Source organism: Schistocerca cancellata, chromosome 5 (assembly GCF_023864275.1).
Source record: "Schistocerca cancellata isolate TAMUIC-IGC-003103 chromosome 5, iqSchCanc2.1, whole genome shotgun sequence".
NCBI classification, from domain to species: Eukaryota; Metazoa; Arthropoda; class Insecta; order Orthoptera; family Acrididae; genus Schistocerca; species Schistocerca cancellata.
The window spans coordinates 414,578,106-414,592,485 of record NC_064630.1 but is presented as its reverse complement, the minus strand read 5'-3'; the positions used below and the strand labels follow the sequence as shown (position 1 = coordinate 414,592,485).

Genomic DNA, 14,380 nt, shown 5'->3' with positions numbered 1-14,380 from the left:
ACCCCATATCGATGAAGTTTCGTTGAATGGCTCGCACGCTGACACTGGTTGATGGCCCAGCATTGAAACTGCACCAATTCGCGAAAGGGTTGCACTTCTGTCACGTCTAACAATTCTCTTCAGAAAATGGTTCAAATGGCTCTAAGCACTATGGGGCTTACCATCTGAGGTCACCAGTCCCCTGGACTTAGAACTACTTAAACCTAACTAACCTAAGGACATCATACACAGCCATACCCGAGGCAGGATTCGAACCTGCGACCGTAGCAGCAGCGTGGTTCCGGATTGAAGCGCCTAGAACTGCTCGGTCACAGCGGCCGGTCGATTCTCTTCAGTCGTCGTTGGTCCCGTTCTTGTAGGATCTTTTTCTGGCCGCGCGATGTCGGAGATTTGATGTTTTACCAGATTCGTGCCATTCACGGTAGACTCGTGAAATGGTCTTACGGGAAAATTCCAATTTCATCGCTACCTCGGAGATGCTGTGTCCCGTCGCTCGTGCGCCGACTATAACACCACGTTCAAACTCACTCAAATCTTGATAACTTGACAGTGTAGCAGCAGTAACCGATTTAACAACTGTGCCTGACACTTGTCTTATACTGTATAGGCGTATAGGCCTGTATACATCTTTCTATTTGAATACGCATGCCTATACCACTTTCTTTGGCGCTTCTGTGTATTACCAAATGTACTTCGAAGCGCCACACTAAATGAATGACAGACGTTATCTACCCCTACACAACTTACAGTAAGAAGTTCGTTTGATGTACAGGTATGTGGAGTTCCCTCAAGTACTCACAGCAAGGAGATATATTATCATTTTATTGTAAACTTCCCCAGGAAATCAGACATGAAGTGAAGTTGCTATTGAAATTCAATTAGCCGGCCTTTCTGGCCGAGCGGTTCTAGACGCTTCAGTTCGGAACCGCGCGACTACTACGGTCGCAGGTTCGAATCCTGTCTCGGGCATGGGCGTGTGTGATGTCCTTAGGTTAGTTAGGTTTAAGTAGTTTTAAGTTCTAGGGGACTGATGAGCTCAGATGTTAAGTCCCATAGTGCTCAGAGCCATTTGAACCACTTGAAATGCATTTTTTGTCACTGTATCTAAATGCCAAAAACAAAAGTATCAAAGCACTATTGTTGATCTGTTTGAGAATTATTTGTGATATGCGTGCATTAAGATGCCTATAGTGTAATAACTAAACATAGCACATTTACAAAAATAAAGACACAAACATATTCACACAGAAATCAGATAATTATTCTCAAACACTTAAATAAATAACAGATACAAAAAAATTAAACTCACTTAATCGTGAGCGAATAGGTAGGTGTCTACTGTGTACAACAAATCTGAGAAAAATGTTGTTGTAAAGTAGCTACATGTAAGATTTAGTGGACTAAACAAAATACAGTCAAATACAAATTCAGTGCACATTGTCCAGAGAAGAACAAAATCAACGGAAATTTTACTGTTTCATTTCTGAGTAGATCTACTGTGCCTATTCTAAGTTGTAGTTTAGAAGCATCATTTTTGATAATTTTTCAATTGAAAGACGAGATTGTCTGTCTTTGTTTGCCCCTGCTTTGAAAATATGCGCTCACATGGAACAGAGGTGGCCATAATACAAAGACGTCGTTTCATTAATTCAAGCAGCGTTGGAAACAACACATGATTTTCTTTCCACCACAGCAATAGCTCTTGTGATCTGTGTGTCAGCGGCATCTTCATATATTTATCAAGCTGGACTATACTTTCAGCAAGTGGATTGTCTACACTTTGGAACAAGCCTCCTCCAGCTTGGTCAAAATCGTGCCAAATGTTGTCGCTGCTAGAGTTGAATGCGCTCACCACAACTGGTTTGGCTGGTGGTGGATTGTCTGTAGAAAAGTCAAGTGGGTTTCTGTCGTATTGCACAGCACTTGTTAATTATGGGATCTTTTGTTTCTTTTAATCGATGCCCAGTTTTTGGAAATCCATGCTCCCTGAAGCGAGGATCCAATAACGTTGCTTCACAAATAATTGCTTTATCTGCAAACTTTTGAACGTGACAGGTACAGATCCCATCCTCAAATATAGCAATTACTATATTAATGGCTTCATTGCTGTAATCTGAGGTTTTCAGATATAGACAATGACTTTGTAAACCTTTGCTTAATGAGACAACTTTTGACAATGTTACATTATTTCGCTGCTGTTTCTGTTGCGATTTGCTCAAAAGCAGAAAGTATTTCACAAGATTTTTCAATAACTGACCCGTCTTCATTGGACAGTTTCGTTTATGAATCCGCACTGAGGATGGCGAGGGTGCTCTGCAAAGGCTCTTTGATTTTCAAAAGCCTATCAAACATTTCATACATGGAATTCCATTTCGTAGGCAATCTTGTTTCGGTGTTAAAATAGGGAAGCCCATTTCCTTCTGAATACTGCCTAATTTCTTAAGTCCTCGAGAACTTCTTTTGAAAAATTCCACTATTGATTTCACTTTTGCCCTTGCGTCTGTAATTGGTTCAAGACTTGCTTGCACAATTAAATTCGGTGTATGTGCAAAACAAGGTTCATGCTACCATTTGCACATCATCACTGCCTTAATCACATGATGTGCATTATGTGTAGTGCAAGCTACAATTTTATTGGTAATACTCCACGTTGAAGTCACATTTTGTAATTCACTGGAAATGTTTTCAGCTGTATGTTTGTCATGGAATTTAAAACTAGATTACGAATATGACTTCAGATTGCAGTTTTCATCTATGAAGGGGCAGTCACTGCAATACTCATTTTTCACAGACGTCCATCCATCAATCGTAATGCAGATGTAGGGTGCAGCTTGCACTGCAGATCTTACTCGTACTAGTGTGTTGTCGACCACTTGAGAAAGTAAACTGTTGGAGAGTGTTTTTCTACTGGGTGGTACACAGTTTTCATTTAATAAATAAGTCATTTTTCTAAACTCTTTCAACTACATTAAATGGAAGATATTCTTTGACAACAAGTCTTAAAATCTGTTCGTCTATTTTGCTCGTTGGATGAAGGCACTGGTCTTGATGCAAATCCAGTAATCTTTGTTTGCCTACCGCACCCACCCAGAACTGAACCGATGGAAGTGCTAGGTATTTCTTGCACAAATTGTTTATCTTGATGCAGAGGCACTGAAATTGTAGACTCCTGAACAGTTGCCGTGGAAACTGAACTGGCTTCGTCACTGATCAGACTCATAAAAACTGGTTCACTTAAATTAACTATTGGATGCTTATGTTGCAAATGTCTGTTTAAGCAAGACGTTGAACTTCTTTTAAACAACACTGCCGAGCACAAGCTGCATTTAATTTTCTCAGGATTCATCTTCATAAAATAATCCCACACCGGGCTTCGTAACGCCATAGCTGAAGACAGAAGAACCAACACGAAAAGAAAGCCGGCCGTTGTGGCCGAGCGGTTCTAGGCGCTTCAGTCTGGAACCGTGCGACTGCTACGGTCACAGGTTCGAATCCTGCCTCGGGCATGGATGTGTGTGATGTCCTTAGGTTAGTTAGGTTTAAGTAGTTCTAAGTTCTAGGGGACTGACGACCTCAGACGTTAAGTCCCATAGTGCTCAGAGCCATTTGAACCATTTTGAACGAAAAGAACTGGAGGAGCAAACTACAGAAACAATGGATACGCTACGGGGATTTCCACATTCCGTTAGTATGGTTAATATACCCGTCCTGATAATTTACATGCACACAGAAGGAATCATTGTGGAGAATAGGCACAATGACTACAGACACACAAATAAGAGAAAAAAAATTGTCCCCAAGGTGTTTCGAACCATTACTATATATTCACCCAGCTTCCCAGCCCTCTCCGTTCACCAGTACACCATCAATGATCCATCTATCACGTTGCTTGCAAGTATACCTACATCCAATTTATGTGTATGTCTAAAAACTGCCACACCACACCCCCTTTTTTTACTTCAAAATGCTGTAGATTTACTTGCGTTTTTTAATACGATTACCGTACATGAACAGAGAAGCGTACGTTATAAGAGATGTGTAATTTAACTGAATGTTTTTCACACTTTTATTATTTTGAATGCGAAGAGCGTGCGTTATTTTATTGTTTGTTAGTGTTTATAAAGCAGATATTACGCCATTTCGGATAGGGGCAATCAATAAGAAACGAAGCTTTATTTTTGGAAATCTCAAGCTTCGTGCTGTTGTGTGTCAAAAAGATTTCGACACTTGAAAGTGTTTTATGAGGTGATATGTTAAAAGTGTTCAGTATCTGTGCCGTGCCCGAATCTCATCCGAGGCAGAGCGGAATGAAACATCACTGCTTCGATACAATTAGTCCGTTCCAAGCACAAGTGGACTGAAACAGCGATATTTTGAAACAACGAAACAGTTTCTGTGTCTGGCTCGAGATCGAAGGTAGTCCCGCTATCCGAGACAGAGCGGAATGAAACATCACTGTTTCGAAACAGTGAAACATAGCCGTTTCGAAACACTAAAACAGTTTGTTAGCTGTATCGATACACTGCATCGAAAAATAGATGCAGTGGCCAAGTCTATTTGGCAATCTCAGAGGATGGACATGTTGTCCAACGCGATATCAGTTCAGATTTAATGTGCAATGTGTAGTTTGTTAAGTGTGAGAGCTAGTTTGGTAGTGTCGAAGGAGGGACATTCTGTCCGCCGCGATATCAGTTAAAACTTAAATTATAATGTCTAGTTTGTGAATAGAGCTGGTTTGGCAGTGTCGGAGGACAGACATGTTGTCTGCTGCGGTCGGTGTTAGGTAAGACGTTCTTAGCAATGTATGGTTATTTGGGCATGTAGTTGAGAACAGTGCGATACTAATTACGGAAATATGCAGTTAATTAATTTGTTAAAGAATAGAAATCATTTGTGACTCTAATAAATGAATATAAGTATGCAGTCTCCTGTGTTCGACCAATAAAAAGTAAATGGCATCCCGTATAAACAAAGTGAGTGGAAATTTAATCATTTCTAAAACAACAGTTCTTCGCTAACAGTTTCTTACAGTCTCAAGATAACGGATTCACAGCCTATGTGCTGTTTTCTGGGCAGGGGACAACAACTATACAGGACTGCATGTTGGTGAACATTTACTACAACGTATGCATTCCACTCAGGACGATGGAAGCAAATAGGCACTTCGCATGCACTGCAATCTTAGTACAAATGAGATCCGTGACATGTCATCCATGCTAACACAGAGGAGGTATGACGAAGAGAAATATTTTTGAAGAAAGGAATTTATCATACGCACGTACATATACCTCATCTCTCTCTCTCTCTCTCTCTCTCTCTCTCTCTCTCTCTCTCTCTCTCTCTTTCAACTTGCCACAGCTACCTACTAATTTATGTGATTTTGGTTAGAGCGTTGGGTACCGGTAAACCCGATTTTTAACCTTCCCTATTGCATGCAAATATCGCACGATGGTGGAATCATTACAATTCATCACATTTGCCAGTTCTGGAGTATACTGACATGGATCATTGTGGACTAATGCGTTTAAATGATCATCATCAAACACCAAAGGTCTTCCTGAACGTTTAGAGTCATTAAAGTGCTCCTCCTCAAAACGAGAAAATCATTTTCTTGTCGTGCTCTCTCCAAAGGTATTATTCCCATACACGGCGCAAATATTGCTGGCTGTCACCGCTCTAAGGAACTCAAACTGAAGAATATGTCGAAAGTGATCCGATTTCCCCACCTGGCACTCCATTTTTTAGCGTTCACAGTTCCACTCACTATCTCCAAATGACAAAATGTAAACTCAAAAAGCAACAGTGAACTACAAATAAAAAATGGCAATCGATAAATAATCCCATATCAATCGGAATACTAACATGCAAAACAAGAAAGCTATGAACTTATGTACCAACCTAATAAATGGGTCAAATCATTAAAGTAGGTAATACTTTAGAAATAGAGCAGGCGTATCTTTTTTGGTGTCGTAAACTAAAGATAAGAATATCCTGATGCAACTCAGCTGTGATAGGTTGCACTGTGGAGAAAAGGTGAAAGTCCAATATACTTGTTCATGCATTTTTTGGTCACGTGTCTCGTTTCGACCACGAGACACCTACTCATGGATTCAAAGGAAATCGAAATGTGTATAAATAAATAAGGTATAGCGGTGACTGTACAGTATTCGCATAGATGAGCATGATGAAGGCATAAAACGATTGTGGTATTAACAAGTATCCAGAAGTTAAAAGCATATAGTGGACCCTGCCTATCAACTACGTCTTACTCCGCTTTATATCCTTGTGGAGCGTGATAATTTCATTAGCAACGTTCTCGCTTTTGGTATCTACTTTGTGGCCAACAACAAGAAAGCTTCGCCACAATGTGTATTTCAGCTTCTACGAATCATGATACCACTGTTGTGGTCTTGTTTCCGACTACTGGTTTGAAGCAACCTTCCACGTCAGCGTGCGCAAACCTCTTCCTGTCAGCATAGCCGCTGCAACCTACTTCCATTAGAACTTGCTTATTAGAATAAATCCTTCATCTCTCTCTCTAAAGTTTTTAAACCTCTCATCCTTTATTATTAAACTATTACTTAATGCCTCAGGATGTGTCGTCAACAGATCCATTCTTTTCGCCAAGTTATGCTACTAATGTATTTTGTCCCAGATTAGATTCTGTGGTATCGATAGCTACGATGCCACAACGTAGTAGGTGCGCTCTCGTAGGTTGGCACTGCAAAAGCGGACGAACAACGCCGACCACGGCGCCCTCTAGCCGACGCTGTGCAGCTCTACGAGCGCCGCTCCAAATTCAGACCATTTGTTCACGAGTAGACGACCAACTAACATTGTTTCATTTTCATAGCGGGCGAGCTACTACTGATTCTGCCTGTGTTAATTTTGATACATCCGGCTTCGCACCTACGTGCTCCTCAGTACAAAGTTATGTATTCAAATTAATATTGTGTTGTGATATAGTAAAACCACTTTTATTTTAAAAGCAGTGCCGAGAGTTCTACCTCACCTGCTCCTCCTAGCTTCCTACATTCGGCCTACCCTTCAGTTTTCAGGAGCAGACCCACGCGTCGCCTTCCAGGCGGGATACAAAAGATTATTTATACTATTTATCCATCTGACCTTCAGCATTCCTCTGTAGCGCCGCATTTCAAAAGCTTCAGTTCTCTTCTTGTTTCACCTGCTTACCGCCTGCATTACACTTCCGTAGAGTACAAGGTTACACTCCATACTAATACTTTCAGAAAGGAATTCCTTTAACTTAAAATTATATTACGTGCTAAACTATTTCTCATTTTTGGACATAATTTTCTTGCTTTGGCCAGTCTACTTCTTATATCTTTTCTACTTCTGACATCGTCATTTATTTTACTTCTCAAATAGCAAAACTTGTCTTCTAGATGAAGTGTCTCGTTTCCTAACTTAATTCCTTCAGTAATCCTTGCTTTACTTTTGTTACTGCTCATCTTATAATCTCTTTTTAAGGCACTATCCACGCCGTTCAATTGCCCTTGCAAGCCTTTGCCGTCTGACAGAACTGCAATGTCATCAACAAACCACCAAGCTTTTCCTTTGCAACATTGTAGAGTTTGATCAACGTAAGGGATATCCTACAACCCTGTACCACTCTCATTTCATTTACTGCTTCCTTTTCTTATCCTTCGGCTCCAGTGCCCTCTGGTTTCAGTTCAACCCGTAGATAACCATTCGCTCCCTGTATTTTACCTTCCGTATTTCAAAGAATGTATGGCAGCCAACACCATCAAAAACTTTCTAGTGAAACTGCAATGGCATGAGTTGATGTTACAGGAAACTTTGCGCTGGTGAATTGCATCAAAAGTCTTGCATACCACTCCTACACGATGCAGTGGCTGCAAAAGAGAATGCTACCAGAAACGCATCTGGCTGCTGTGTATCATAATGACCTGGCCTTCTTTGGCAGTACAGGAATTGCTTCAGCCGTTCGCGCTGCGCGCTCGTCTTGCTCAGCGCATTATCCGTGTCAGACGTCGCGTCTTAGCTGCGGTGCCGTTCGCTTTTGTTTATTTTCTGCATATCTCGCTCGAGGGCGATTCACTTCATGGTACTTATGCGTCGACTGCTGGCAGAGAAACATTGTCGTTACCATCCGCTACCCTAGTACATTACGCAATTAGTTTTATTTCTGTTTTAAATTATTTTTTTCAAAATGAAGTTATCATTACATAAGAAAACACATTATTTACCTCTCGCTCAGATCCTTTTTTTATTTTACATGACCAATGCGTAGTGCCACAAGTCCATTTTCCACAATTACTGTTATTCACATTTTTTGATGTTCAAATAACATCTTTGAAACAGCAACGTTAGAAAATGTAGGTTGGGCAAAACACAGAAAAATAGGAAAAAAGTATTCCTTATAATTACAGCTTTCCACCAAGAACACACAATTACGTCACTTACAATGTTTTAATTGTATGATGGCGTCTCCTTCCTCTGTTCTCGTTTTTTATTTGTGTAATAATACAACAATTTCCTATAGCTTAATTTGTAATTTCCACCAAGTTTCGCTACTGGCCGTTAAGAAGTCTTATAACTTAATAACATGTCCTCACTCTGTTTTAATCTGATCATACACTCAAATTTTATCTATGCCTCTAACTATGGCTAGGATTTTTACGACCTAATTATTGCCACAATATACACGCAGCTGGGACCAAAAATTTACAAAAATATGCACAATAATATAAAAAATGTGACCTAATTTCTGTTGTCATTTTATAATGTATTTATCCAACAATAAATATGGAATCTGATATTATAGCAAGCTTTTTATTAAAATTACATGACAGATAACCTATGACTTCTTTCAGATTCTCTTTTTTGAATCCGAGTTGCGATATACAATGAATATGCGTGAAAATTTTCAAAGAAGACCTCCTATTGTAAGCCAACAAAGCCTTGTAGCTCGAAAAAGTTTTTTCTGCTTCATCTGACACAAGACGAGGATATTTAAAATGGACAATATCATTTAAATCTAAATGCGTAAGAGAGAACTTTCCATCCAGCAAAATAATTGCAATGGAACACAGTGTATGATACCCTCCCCCTATTTTGATTGGGACTTCTTTTCCCACTTACCACAAACAGCTCCTAATTTATTTACAATTTATATACTTGTTGTATCTGCTTCACTAGTGCCACTTCTGATTGCTTCAAAGCAGTTATGGCAGCATGAATAAATCCCGAATTTAATTTTATGTACGAACGTTTACCTGAAATTTCAGCATTATACATTAATTCATGGGCTGGTCTAATTGGAATGGTTTCATTCCTATCAAACGAATCAGTGATATTTCTTGTAGTAATAGTTGCAGCCATCAATGGAGGATCCCCATCGTGTCAAAATGGGAGACGTTGCTACGGAAATCTCTCGAACTAACAACTTAAATGCTGCAACACGTAAAGGGGGTTTCAAAAATATCTTTTCCACACACCCAATAAATTTGTCAACATCACAGAACTGAACACAAGTGTCTTCTGCAACTCTGTGAACGGCTTGAACTAAACAAATAACATGTACCATTTTACTGTTTAATGCCTTTAGTGAATCGACAGTTTTCTCCGTAAAACACTATAGTCCGCAGATTTTGTCCAAGGGGACACAAGGATCTAAAATTGCTAGATTTGGTATGACTGATTTGATGAGTCTGAAATCGTATTGTGCCACAAGAGCTAAATTAGACAAGTAGACAAAACTTTTAATATTGGTATCTTAAATGACTGATGGTTACCCACTTAAAAATACGTAAACGATAAGCATATTTCAGTACTATATGAAAAGCTACTATTATGAAAATGGATTACTTTCAACGATCTCACATCACATCTTCATAAAAGCTATAAAGCATTCCCAACATACGCATTCATGTTTCCACAATGTCTGGTTGCAACTGAAATTGATAAACCTGAAACAGAAATAGGTCAAAACGGTAGAGAATATATTTTATTTTATTTTATTTTACACGGCTATTTCCGTAGGACCAAACTGAGGAGCAAATCTCAAAAGTCATGGAACGTTTCAGTACACGAAACAACATAAAAGTAACAATAGATAAAATAAAATGTTTACGAATACAAAAAAAGACAAGCCATAAGTTTGTGTAAACGCAGTCAACAATACAACACAGGACTCAGCTTAATTTTTCAAGGAACTCCTCGACAGAACAAGAGTGACCCATGGCCATGAGGAAACACTTCGGTTTCGTTTTAGAAGCGCGTGGATTACTGCTAAGATTTTCGAATTCTTGTGGTAGCTTATTGAAAATGGATGCAGCAGTATACTGCACACCTTTCTACACAAACTGGATTTCTGCAGTGAATGCTGCTAATTCTTGGGAATAAGCTGATATTGTTAACAAGAAACAACAGTAAATATATATAATGTCAGATTAACCAGACTAATGAAAAGGGGTCGATAAGATATTCGCGAACTTACACCAAGGTGTTTGTATCATTCTTACGAACCGCCCGTTTATGAGCCAAAAATATCCTTTGAGAATCAGCATTAAGTCTTTGAATAAGATCCTGAACATGGGTTTTCCACGACAGTTTACTATCTATCTGAACACCTAGAAATTTGAACTGTTCAGTTTCACTAATCATATGCCCACTCTGTGAAATTAAAACGTCGGGTTTTGTTAAATTGCGTGACAGAAACTGAAAAACGGAGTCTTACTGTGATTTAGCGTTAGTTTATTTTCTTCAAACCATGAACTTATGTCATGAGATGCACTATTTGAAACAGCGGCAATGTTGCACACAACATCCTTTACTAACAAGCTAAAGTGCGTGTCATTCACGACGGCAGCCGAGTTTAGGTTCGTTCTGTGCATCTGACATCACAAAATACAGTCAGCCAATGAAGAGAGAACGACGTTGCCAGAGCTTGACTGCAGTGCAGACCACGGACGAGTGGCTTCAGTTTTAGAAACGTTCAGTCATAAATAAAGTAATTGAACAAAAGCAATGTCTTGATAGCAGACTTTCTTTTATAGAAAGTTCGGAAAAAGCATTCTTTATACCAATTGCTTCATATTATATTAATTAATTAAACCAAACAAGCAATAAGCCCCCTAATTCAGGCGATAGCAAGGAAAGGTGTTTGTATCATTCTTACGAACCGCTTTTTCGCAATAAAGAACAGCGGTAATTGTTTACTTCCTATTGTACTTCGACGAAACGTGAATAATTCATAGTCGTATCAACAGTGTTTGTCGGTATTTTGCGTAATGGTAAAGATGTTTGAATGCTAAACGGAAAGTTTAAGAGTTCAAACCCTGTTAGGTGCTTAGTATTTTGTTTATTTAAAAACAATATCGAAGTGTCTTACTTCATGAATTTTATTCGTTTGAATGTAATTTTTTGAAGTTTCTAATTCTTTATCCCTTCATTATAATCATAAGTTTTCGGTTTTTCTAATTTTGTCCTCCAATATTCCTTTTCACAGCAATTAAAAACAATGAGAAGGCACACATACAATATTCATGTTATCTGTTTTGTATGTATATCTTCTCTTCCGCAGTCGCTGTTTTACTATTCATATTGAAATATATCCTTTGCGACAGTATTAAAAGTATTATTTAGAGCAGAATTTCGGCTCGTACGTTGCCGAGCTACTTGATTTTCTGACGCAATTCTTTGCTTCGCTGCTTTGGCAACATCATCATATTCAATGTTTTCATCAACTGATCTATGTTTTGGCAAGTACTTTGCTGCCCGTTATGACAAACACAAATTTTTTGCGCATTGCGCCTCACTGACAATATATTTTAGTTTCTATGTTTTACTACATCCACAATTCCGTTTTGTGTACTTCGCCAATTTTAAGCAGAACTTTTTAGAAAAAAGCGAAATGACTCTGGTATAAATAAAACTTTTATTACAGTCGCGAAAGCCGGATTATTTCTCAATATTACATACGACACTTATCTGGTACTGAAATTAAATGAGATGATGTTATACAGTAAATTTTATATGAAATTTAGGTATATTGTCCACATTTCATTCTCAACATTGTGGCAACTAAAATCGACCAGACGGAAAGTATACCCTATGGACCTCTGCAAACTCTTCAAAATTTCGTGCAATGGTTTGCCACATTTAATGCTGCACAATAACTGCGTTGAACATCGACACAAAATTAAGTCATTTATGAGGGGAAGGTATCAGTCAAAAAGACGTGTAAAAATCAAATTTTGGGGCCATATAATTTTTGTGAAATCGAATGATAAGTGTGTCAAAGCTGTCGGAACACCATATGTCTGCACAGGCGAGCAGTGCAGTGATAACAAAATCGCGCACAGCGCGGAATGCGGGGAGCACATCTCTGTAGCAGCGAAAGGGTTAATGCGGCCGTGGTGGCTTTACTTCGTAAACTGCGCGCTCCCTCCTTAACGTAAGTTTGCGAACTATATTATACAGGGTGATTCAAAAAGAATACCACAACTTTAGGAATTTAAAACTCTGCAACGACAAAAGGCAGAGCTAAGCACTATCTGTCGGCGAATTTAGGGAGCTATAAAGTTTCATTTAGTTGTACATTTGTTCGCTTGAGGCGCTGCTGACTAGGCGTCAGCGTCAGTTGATGCTAAGATGGCGACCGCTCAACAGAAAGGTCATCATTCCCATAGACTTAAACCTAATGTCTGTATATGGGGCACTGAGAATCCGCGGGAAACAACTCAGTATGAACGTGACTCGCCTAAGGTGAACGTTTTCTGTGCCATTTCAGCCAATAAAGTTTTTGGTCCCTTTTTCTTCGAAGGTGCTACTGTAACTGCACTACAGGATCTGGAGATGTTAGAGAATTGGCTGTTCCCTCAGCTCGAACAAGAAGCACAACAATTCATATTTCAGCAGGATGGAGCGCCACCACATTGGCACTTATCTGTCCGTAACTACCTGAACGTCAACTACCCGAGGCGATGGATCGGCCGCCAGGCAGCCCGTGACAGAGCACTTCATCGCTGGCCTCCAAGAAGCCCTGATCTTATCCCCTGCGTTTTTTTCTTATGGGGGTATGTTAAGGATATGGTGTTTCGGCCACCTCTCCCAGCCACCATTGATGATTTGAAACGAGAAATAACAGCAGCTATCCAAACTGTTACGCCTGATATGCTACAGAGAGTATGGAACGAGTTGGAGTATCGGGCTGATATTGCTCGAGTGTCTGGAGGGGGCCATATTGAACATCTCTGAACTTCCAGAATGAGATTTTCACTCTGCAGCGGAGTGTGCGCTGATATGATACTTCCTGGCAGATTAAAACTGTGTGCCCGACCGAGACTCGAACTCGGGACCTTTGCCTTTCGCGGGCAAGTGCTCTACCAACTGAGCTACCGAAGCACGACTCACGCCCGGTACTCACAGCTTTACTTCTGCCAGTACCTCGTCTCCTACCTTCCAAACTTTACAGAAGCTCTCCTGCGAACCTTGCAGAACTAGCACTCCTGAAAGAAAGGATATTGCGGAGACATGGCTTAGCCACAGCCTGGGGGATGTTTCCAGAATGAGATTTTCACTCTGCAGCGGAGTGTGCGCTGATATGAAACTTCCTGGCTGATTAAAACTGTGTGCCCGACCGAGACTCGAACTCGGGACCTTTGCCTTTCGCGGGCAAGTGCTCTAACCAACTGAGCTACCGAAGCACGACTCACGCCCGGTACTCACAGCTTTACTTCTGCCAGTACCTCGTCTCCTACCTTCCAAACTTTACAGAAGCTCTCCTGCGAACCTTGGTAGAGCACTTGCCCACGAAAGGCAAAGGTCCCGAGTTCGAGTCTCGGTCGGGCACACAGTTTTAATCTGCCAGGAAGTTTCATATCAGCGCACATTCCGCTGCAGAGTGAAAATCTCATTCTGGAAACATCCCCCAGGCTGTGGCTAAGCCATGTCTCCGCAATATCCTTTCTTTCAGGAGTGCTAGTTCTGCAAGGTTCGCAGGAGAGCTTCTGTAAAGTTTGGAAGGTAGGAGACGAGGTACTGGCAGAAGTAAAGCTGTGAGTACCGGGCGTGAGTCGTGCTTCGGTAGCTCAGTTGGTAGAGCACTTGCCCATGAAAGGCAAAGGTCCCGAGTTCGAGTCTCGGTCGGGCACACAGTTTTAATCTGCCAGGAAGTTTCATCTCTGAACTTGTTTTTGAGTGAAAAAAAAAACCTTTTTAAATACTCTTTGTAATGATGTATAACAGAAGGTTATATTATGTTTCTTTCATTAAATACACATTTTTAAAGTTGTGGTATTCTTTTTGAATCACCCTGTACTATGGCGCTGCTTCTCTTGGCGCGTGCGTCGTTTGCAACTGGCAACGCAGCAATCTCCCGCGTCTGGGCGGGCAT

General features: G+C 40.2%; 1 non-coding gene across 1 annotated transcript; it reads left to right on the top strand.

Annotated features, from left to right (window-relative positions):
* Positions 1-14,063: 14,063 nt before the first annotated feature.
* Trnas-uga (transfer RNA serine (anticodon UGA)) lies at positions 14,064-14,138 on the top strand. Its single transcript has one exon. It is a non-coding gene; the product is annotated as a tRNA-Ser (tRNA).
* Positions 14,139-14,380: the final 242 nt, after the last annotated feature.